Source organism: Morone saxatilis, unplaced genomic scaffold (genome assembly GCF_004916995.1).
Source record: "Morone saxatilis isolate NCDOM2014 unplaced genomic scaffold, NCSU_SB_2.0 Contig6, whole genome shotgun sequence".
NCBI lineage: Eukaryota > Metazoa > Chordata > Actinopteri > Moronidae > Morone > Morone saxatilis.
This window is the reverse complement of record NW_023340206.1, coordinates 10,429,771-10,437,424: the sequence shown is the minus strand read 5'-3', so window position 1 is coordinate 10,437,424 and position 7,654 is coordinate 10,429,771. Positions and strand designations below refer to the sequence as shown.

Below are 7,654 nucleotides of genomic sequence, written 5' to 3'. Positions count from 1 at the left end.
CAGTACCCAAAGAGAAGACCAATTCTTTAAATAATAAATCAAGATTAAAAATAAAATGGGTGGAGGTCTGTGGTCTCGTTAAGCATTCACTGTGCAACCCCACATATTGAGAAATACTGTCAGAGGTTTTCAGCATCTAATTTGAGTGTTTTTGAGTGAACTTTGAGTGTTCTCCTAATTCTGTGTAATTGTATTTAATTGTTGGCACTTGTGCTCGTTAGCATAGCAACACCCAGAGTCCTGTATTTAAAAGGTTGCTCCAGGAGACTTGAAAGAAAATCAAAGCAGCAGAAGCCAAGATATCCTGACTTTGAACGACCAGTACACAGATCTAGATGTGAAGTTTCAGGTTGCAACCATTAGAATACAGCTCAGCCTTCCAGGTGTGTAGGAGAAACTACGGTGGCCACAAAACTCACAAAAACATGATAGGCCTTATCTAGAGCCAGTGTCAGTTCTACATGGCAGCTTCTATGGAAAAGGACCCACTCCTTCTGTAGATAAACAGCTCTTAAGGTAACTGAATTTGCACTGTGTCCAGTTTTTGTTCTTTAAACTTGTTTATATGTTGTTATATTGTTTAAATTTGACTGTGAATCAATAAGGATTAAAAAGAAAAAAAAAGAAAACTGAACTTGTCACGACTAGTAAACTGACGTTAAATTGTAAAATAGGTGCAGTGCCCCTTTAAATGGTCACTGATGTTCCTTCTCTCACCACTTGAAGTCACTCAAGCTCATCGTCCTGCAGCCTGTAGTATGTAACACTCTGCCATTAAAGCAGAGAACCAGCATTCATGTTAGACCAGCAGGCTGTGCTCTTCCATCTTGCAGCTGAGTCAAGAAATAATTTCAAAAGCCAACACAGCGGCTCTTATGAGAACCACTGTGGTCAAACCAAAAAAGAAACAAAAACCCCTCCGTTGCCTGACTTTGGTCAGTCTCCCTCTCGTCCTTACTTCCTCTTGTTTACACATCTTTTCAAACATACTGTGTAAAAGCCAGAGTCTCATATCCTTGAGGTGAATTACACAGAGCACATGCTGCTAAATCCTATATTGTAATTAAGAGGCCCCACAGGGGACATGGTCACTTTTGAACATAATCCTTAATCCTTTAAACATGTCTGTGCTAAAGAGATTGCTTAAGTGCTGCCAAGAGCACGGTGCAAAAATAAACGGCGATGGGTGAATGTATGTTTTCCTCTGCTGTGGTATTTGGTATTCAAAGAGATCAAAGTTTTTGGAGAGCCGAAATAATGGAAATAAGACTTGCTTACATTCTGAGCAATTATCTTAAAAAAAAGCAAGCTAAGTAATGTCTGAATATGTTAACTGCAGAATATTTTTAGCACACATTTCCTAATCTGTGTATTACTTAGATCGTACTTTATTGAGATTTTATTGCTAAAAAATGTTTTTGGTATATTCTCAGAAAATTGTACAGAGTTGGATGGTGGCTTTACTTGAGTATTCCTTTGGTGTTTGGGTTTGTGGGTGGGATTTAAGTCTGGTCACTTCAGCATTTCTAAATGTATAGCTGCCCTCATAATCAATCATATCATATCAAATGTCATATTTACTGTACTTTTGTGATGTTGTTGCAATTCCTAGTTTACCATCAACCCCATGGGTACCTACATAAATCAATAAATATAAGCCTTAATCCAATAACTGTTACTGGTTGCCGTTAAAATATCCCAATTGATTACATTTTTGTACAATATTTCAAATTCAAATAGTAGATATTAATGTTAATGTTCAAAACAGAGCTTGACATGCGATTCATCTTTTTTATTTGATTTGATTTGTATTGAGTGCAGTGTTCATTCATCAGTTTACAGCCACCAAGCAAAACAACAAATTCTCTTACTTTCTGATTTTTCCTCCTCTCAAACTGAAGGTCGTCTCTCCCTCTGGACGGTGCCTCTTTTCTCTGGTTTCTCCTCCACTTCCCCTCTCTTTACGCCGCTTTTCTGGGTCTTTTCCAAGGCATGAGTGGGACGGTGGCCATGCACAGGATCCAGCCAGGTGTTAGCTGCAGTCCTGCTGGGATCTGTGAAAATATGAATGTCAGGTTGGATGAATGTCAGGTGGTGACCTTTCGCAGAGGCCTGGGGTTTGTAACACTAAGCTGCAATGTCCACCTGGTAGACATATTTTGGCCTTGATAAAGTTATGCTGAGACACGCCTCTTTCCTTGAGGAATGTAGGAACGAGGGTATTAAAAATAAATGTAACAGAACAGTGAAATCATAAAACTGTATCTTTGCAACCTGTCTCAGAGCTAAGTATCAGTATGAAAAACCCTCTGCTTTTATACTGGTCACACAGAATTGGGAAGTCTTAGGCTACAGTGTTTAACTTATCTGGTGTTTTTTCTTTCTGCAGTTACAAATGATCTATATATCTAACATCATTTTCACTTTCCAGTTGACAACCAACAACATAATCCTCTCTTCAGTCCCCTATCTACTGCAGCACACACTGCAGACAAATCCCCAATACTCTTTAGAGGTGTGTACACTACATAATCCAGTGTAAAAAGACACAAATAAATAAATAAGTGAATAACTATACATATATTTACAAGATATACACACAATAATATGTGTATGCATATGGAAATGAAAAACAGATTAACGTGAATAAAATAAGATAAATAAAAAGGAGCAGAATATAAGTTTTATAATTTAAGTCATATGGGAATTTTTTCTTAGTTCAGTTTTCAGTATTGGACATCATAGCAAGTGTTAAATCATACAGTAAAAATACATTCATATACATAATGTCAAGAAAACTACACTAAAGGGGACTATGTAGACTCTGTCTTAAAAAGGCAAAACTTCAAATGAAAGACTATCATTATTAATCACACATCTGACTGAACGTACTCTCAAAGTGAAAGAAGCTGTATATGATGTATAAATCCAGCACCATGGACAGAGCCTGAACATTGTAAAGTCTCTACACTCTGTGACCTCTGATCTATTTCACTGTTTGTCAACTTCATAACCACAGCAGCCGAATATGGATTTAACATTACAGGATGAAGTAATCATTCCTCTATAGTTCCTGTGTTAATGAAAATGTCCATAAAGTATTTTTGAAGTTTGAGAATTTAAGGTTGGCAGCACAGACACATACAGAATGTGTATGACGTAATACAGTATATTATATTATTACATTTTAAAAACATTTTTAACACGGTAGTAGTCCCATTTCATTTTTTATTTTTATATATCTTTAATTTATTATTATTACTTGGACTTTCTTTCACTGTTTTTTGTTCCTTATTTGTATTCATATATAAGCTAAATTCTATTTTTTTATGTATGCCTTGTTTGATTGATTTTATATGACTGTAATTAGATATAGATTTTTAAAATATTTTTTCTATCTTGCACATCTTGCAGGGCTCCTTTAAAAAGGGAGGGCTTAACTCCAAAACAAGCTAGCATAAGACCATTAGTTAATTTAATTAATTAAATTAAATGAATCAAAAATAATACAGAAATAATGCAATTCCTTCGCTACTTTTTAAACTACTGAAATGCACGTCCAAACAGTTAGTACTACTAGATTTGACTGGCATGTCTAAACTATTCCACACAAGGCCGCGTGGCTGCAGGAGCACACCCGGCTTGACTCATTTAATCAACTGATTTCAGTCTTCATGTGCTGGTTGGTTGGAACAGAAACTTGCAGCCACGCAGCTCTATATGGAATAGTTTGCATGCATCGGATCTAAAGTACTAACTGGCTGTAAAAAGGCCAAGAAATGTGGGAGGGCTTAGCGAAAGGACAAGAAAAATGGGATAATGAAACAGGGGCTAACATAGAGGGGTGGCATGCTTTGCCACTCCAGTTCGTTGACAGATTTAAGACATTAATTAAATCAGCATATATTTCCGCAACCCCTTAAAGTCTGCATACCACCCTCTGGCCACCCCGAGAACATTTCTCCAAATCTGCTCCTGCACTGAAAAGTTACAATCTGAAAGTTTAATTGAAAACAGCTTGTCAACTGACTAAAACTCGGTCCTATAAGTATTTCAGACTAAATAGTGTTTTTATGTGTTTCCCAAGTGCTGGAGCAAATTTGTTAAACATCTTTTTCAAATATAAATCCACAAGGGATTGATCCTCAAGTATTGATCTTTTAAATTGAACATGATTTCCCACATGGGGATGTTGAACTGATCATCGCTGTTGTCAAAACCCTCTTGTACTCCCACAATGCAACAAATTCTCTGCAGATAAAGGAGGAACATATGCTTGGCGAAGAAATGAGACTACAATAAGTCAGCAAAACAAAGAGGACAGGCCGGTGCTTTGAAACACATGTTTCCCTCCAACCTCCAAGGATACGTCAGTCTTCATGGCATACAGAGACACAGCAGACAAAAACACATCCTACTCCATTTACTGGATGAGCTACATGAGTAACAGAGCTCATTTAGGAAGTTGGATGCAGCTTTTGGTAGAACTTCAACTTCATTTTTTATTCTTAAACTGGATCCTGATTAGCTTCCATAAAGTGGTCACTAGTCTTGGGTCCACACAAAAACAGTAACAATAAAAAGTGTTTATATCCCAGACGGTCTTCACTTATAAGATATGGTGGCTTGTGTACAGCCTAAGAGCCAAAACCCAGGGCTACAATATCATATTCGCCCCACATATGGTAAAAACTGAAGGTGAGTCAGATGCAATTCCACCAAGACTGACCCCTTAAAAATCAGTTTTTTAATGAGTACAGAGTAACTTTTGAATGTGAAAAAACATCCCTCTAGTGTCAAACTCTGCACATACATCATTCTGCAACTGCAGAACTGAGTCAACAGCATAACACAAACTCTCTAAACACTCATCCTTTAAGAACATGTGTTATTGTGTCCAGCGGCCAATGGAGAGTCTCAGCTTGGTTGCGGTATCACATACACAAACATGGTGCTTGTTTTTTAAATAACAGTGGTCAAAAAAACTGGATCAATCTTGTGGTATTTGTACTTTAATATTTCCATTGGAACATTATGCCTGAATGCTTCTTTCATGTGAAAGCAAAAATGCTATTTACTCCAATGTAGCTACCAATTACTTTGAAGAGAGAGGCTTTGATTACAGAAAGTCCATATCATCAGTCATCTTTTGGTTTCCAGACAGTGTAATGGGAAGGCAATTGTCTGGACCACAGGCTGAAACTGGGAAAAGTATTGAATTATGAGGACATTACACTCTCTGTATGTTTAGCTTTGAGTATTCTGTATGGCAAATTGTTTCAACGCAACAAATAAAGGTGTTTAGCCAAATCATCCATGTCTGGCTTGGGGTCAGGTAGTTAAATATGCCTTTTGCGGTTCTTTAACAGGTAATATTCTGTTGTAGCACAACCATGAACTTTCAATTGTAACTTATTGATCAGACGATGTAGTGATGATGGGGCCGGATTTATTGAGCTATTTAAAGTAAAACCCCTGTGGAGGAGAAATTCCACGTCATTTCTGATCTTTCACGGTCTGACAAAATAACTCTTACCAGAATTTGCTGGAGAGTTTAGTCTGGGATATCATCAAGGCACTGAAGTTTAGGCATTCACATGGTGTTGGAGACTGATCAGAGACAATTAGACAAAAATTGTAAATGAAAATTGAATCTTCTAAGATTTTGTTTTAATACATGCAGCCCAAACACATGGGGACATCTCAGGAGCTGTATGTTTTTCGTGGTTTACCAGTTTAATATGAGTAAAAACATCAGAATTGGGTCAGTAAAACAACAGAGTAAAAGTTTTTACTTACTACTTACTACTAAAAACCCCAATTATCATTTTAAACATTTTAGGGGTATTTTTTCTTCCTAGAGTATTGCTAACTAGCTGAGCATGATGATAATAAAGAATGTATGACCTTTTTGACATCAACATAACATATGAAAGACTTTATTTCATCTTGTATATCAAATCAGAGGTTTATGGCTGCAGATCTGTAGTCTGTAGTCTGAGTGTGTACGGACCAGATAACATTTATTTTCATTTAACTGGAGAAGGTTTCCAGACTTTCTGAGAAGTGTTTACTTCTGTTGAACCACCTTAGTTTCTCCTACACACTTCATAGCCTGTTCGCACTCCCAGGTCGTCAAATACAGACGCAAGCAGTGTTCAGTTAGTTGCAGTGTGTAACTTCACTGCATGAGACTAAATGGGGTTAACAACTTTCTTGCTTATTTCTTCTTTGCGTTTTTATTGTGCGCATGAACTCGACTTTGATGAAAACTCTTCAGACACCTCCATACCACTCGCTTGATGACAATCCCATGCAACAAAGATTGCCTGCCCCAGAATGGATGCTGGTTCCTCTGAACCTCTTTGCCAACAGTTACAACCACAGTCGGCTCCACTTGGTGATGAGCCACAAGTCTTTTATCACCTCCAGCTTGCCTTTGAAAATAATCAAATTTCCATTTCTCCTCTGTGTTCCTCTCCTGACCGATTCCAGATGGGGGACTCTCCTGCTCGATAAACAAACGAAGAGGAACGAAGGCATGTCATTGCTTACAGATACGGGTGCCAATCCCAATTGCTTGTGGTCAGGCCTGGCTTTTGTGTTTTAAACAGATTGCTGAGGGTCTTTTTTTTCCAAAGAGAGAGGACAACACTGCAGGACAGGGTTCAAAACACTGTCATACCTGCTGTAAATGAAGACACCTCTTTAATCTTTAATGTGACCAAAGTATTTTACTATACTTTGATTCATGTAAGTGTTATGTATATTATTTACATCATAACAAAATAACAAATATCACCAAATTGAAAGGCATTCGTACGTAACATTTACATTTTGAGTACAGTAACATGAAAATGGATCCACTCTTACAAGCTAACATTAGCTTGCCAGCCAGGATTGCGGTTGTTGCTGATGGTTGAAAAGTTGCCATAACTAGCTAGCAGAATAACTAACTAGCATAACTTAGAGATCTAATATTTGCAAGTTTGATAATTTGATGATGAAATGACAAATATTCACTAATTATACCATAATTATTTTAATTAACAGTGATGGATGAAGTAATCAACTGAAGTAAAGGTTGTAATACCACAGTGAAGAAATACTCTGGAACAAGGAAGTCATTCAGAAGAACTTATAAAAGTAAGCACTCATTATGGAGAATGGCCCATTTCAGAATAATGTATATTGGATTATAATTATTGATGCACTATTGTAACTGTAACTGGGTTCCAATCATCAGAAAAACAAACAAATCTGTTCAGGGAAAAACTAAGTTAATACAAACTTAACTTCTGCTTTGTATTATTTGCAAATATTACATTACATTAATTTGGCATACACTTCTGTTCGAATTATTCCCATTCACATTGGACCAAATGGCTGTGAGATTGAACCACCAACCCCTAAAATGAATGGCTGAACCTCTGTATCACCTAAGCTATAGCAAACCCAAGAACAACACAGATGTCCTCTTGTACTGGCTCTATATTACTAGTATTTTTTTTCATCAACTGTTGCTACAACCCTGTATTTTTACATGCCAGTATTTGGCAAACAATAAGCCCTTTCAATATTTTCAACAGCAGTACTTTCAAAATAATGCAAAATACATGTTCAGCACAGTGTGAAACAAACACACACACACACA

General features: G+C 37.0%; 1 protein-coding gene across 1 annotated transcript in view; it reads right to left on the bottom strand.

Annotated features, from left to right (window-relative positions):
• Positions 1-7,654, bottom strand: part of LOC118339813 (collagen alpha-1(VIII) chain-like) — an 18,831-nt gene that overhangs the window by 4,689 nt on the left and 6,488 nt on the right. The window contains exon 2 of the mRNA XM_035677579.1: positions 1,872-2,054. The gene's annotated coding sequence lies outside the window, so the exon portion shown is untranslated. The remainder of the gene's footprint in view (positions 1-1,871; positions 2,055-7,654) is intronic.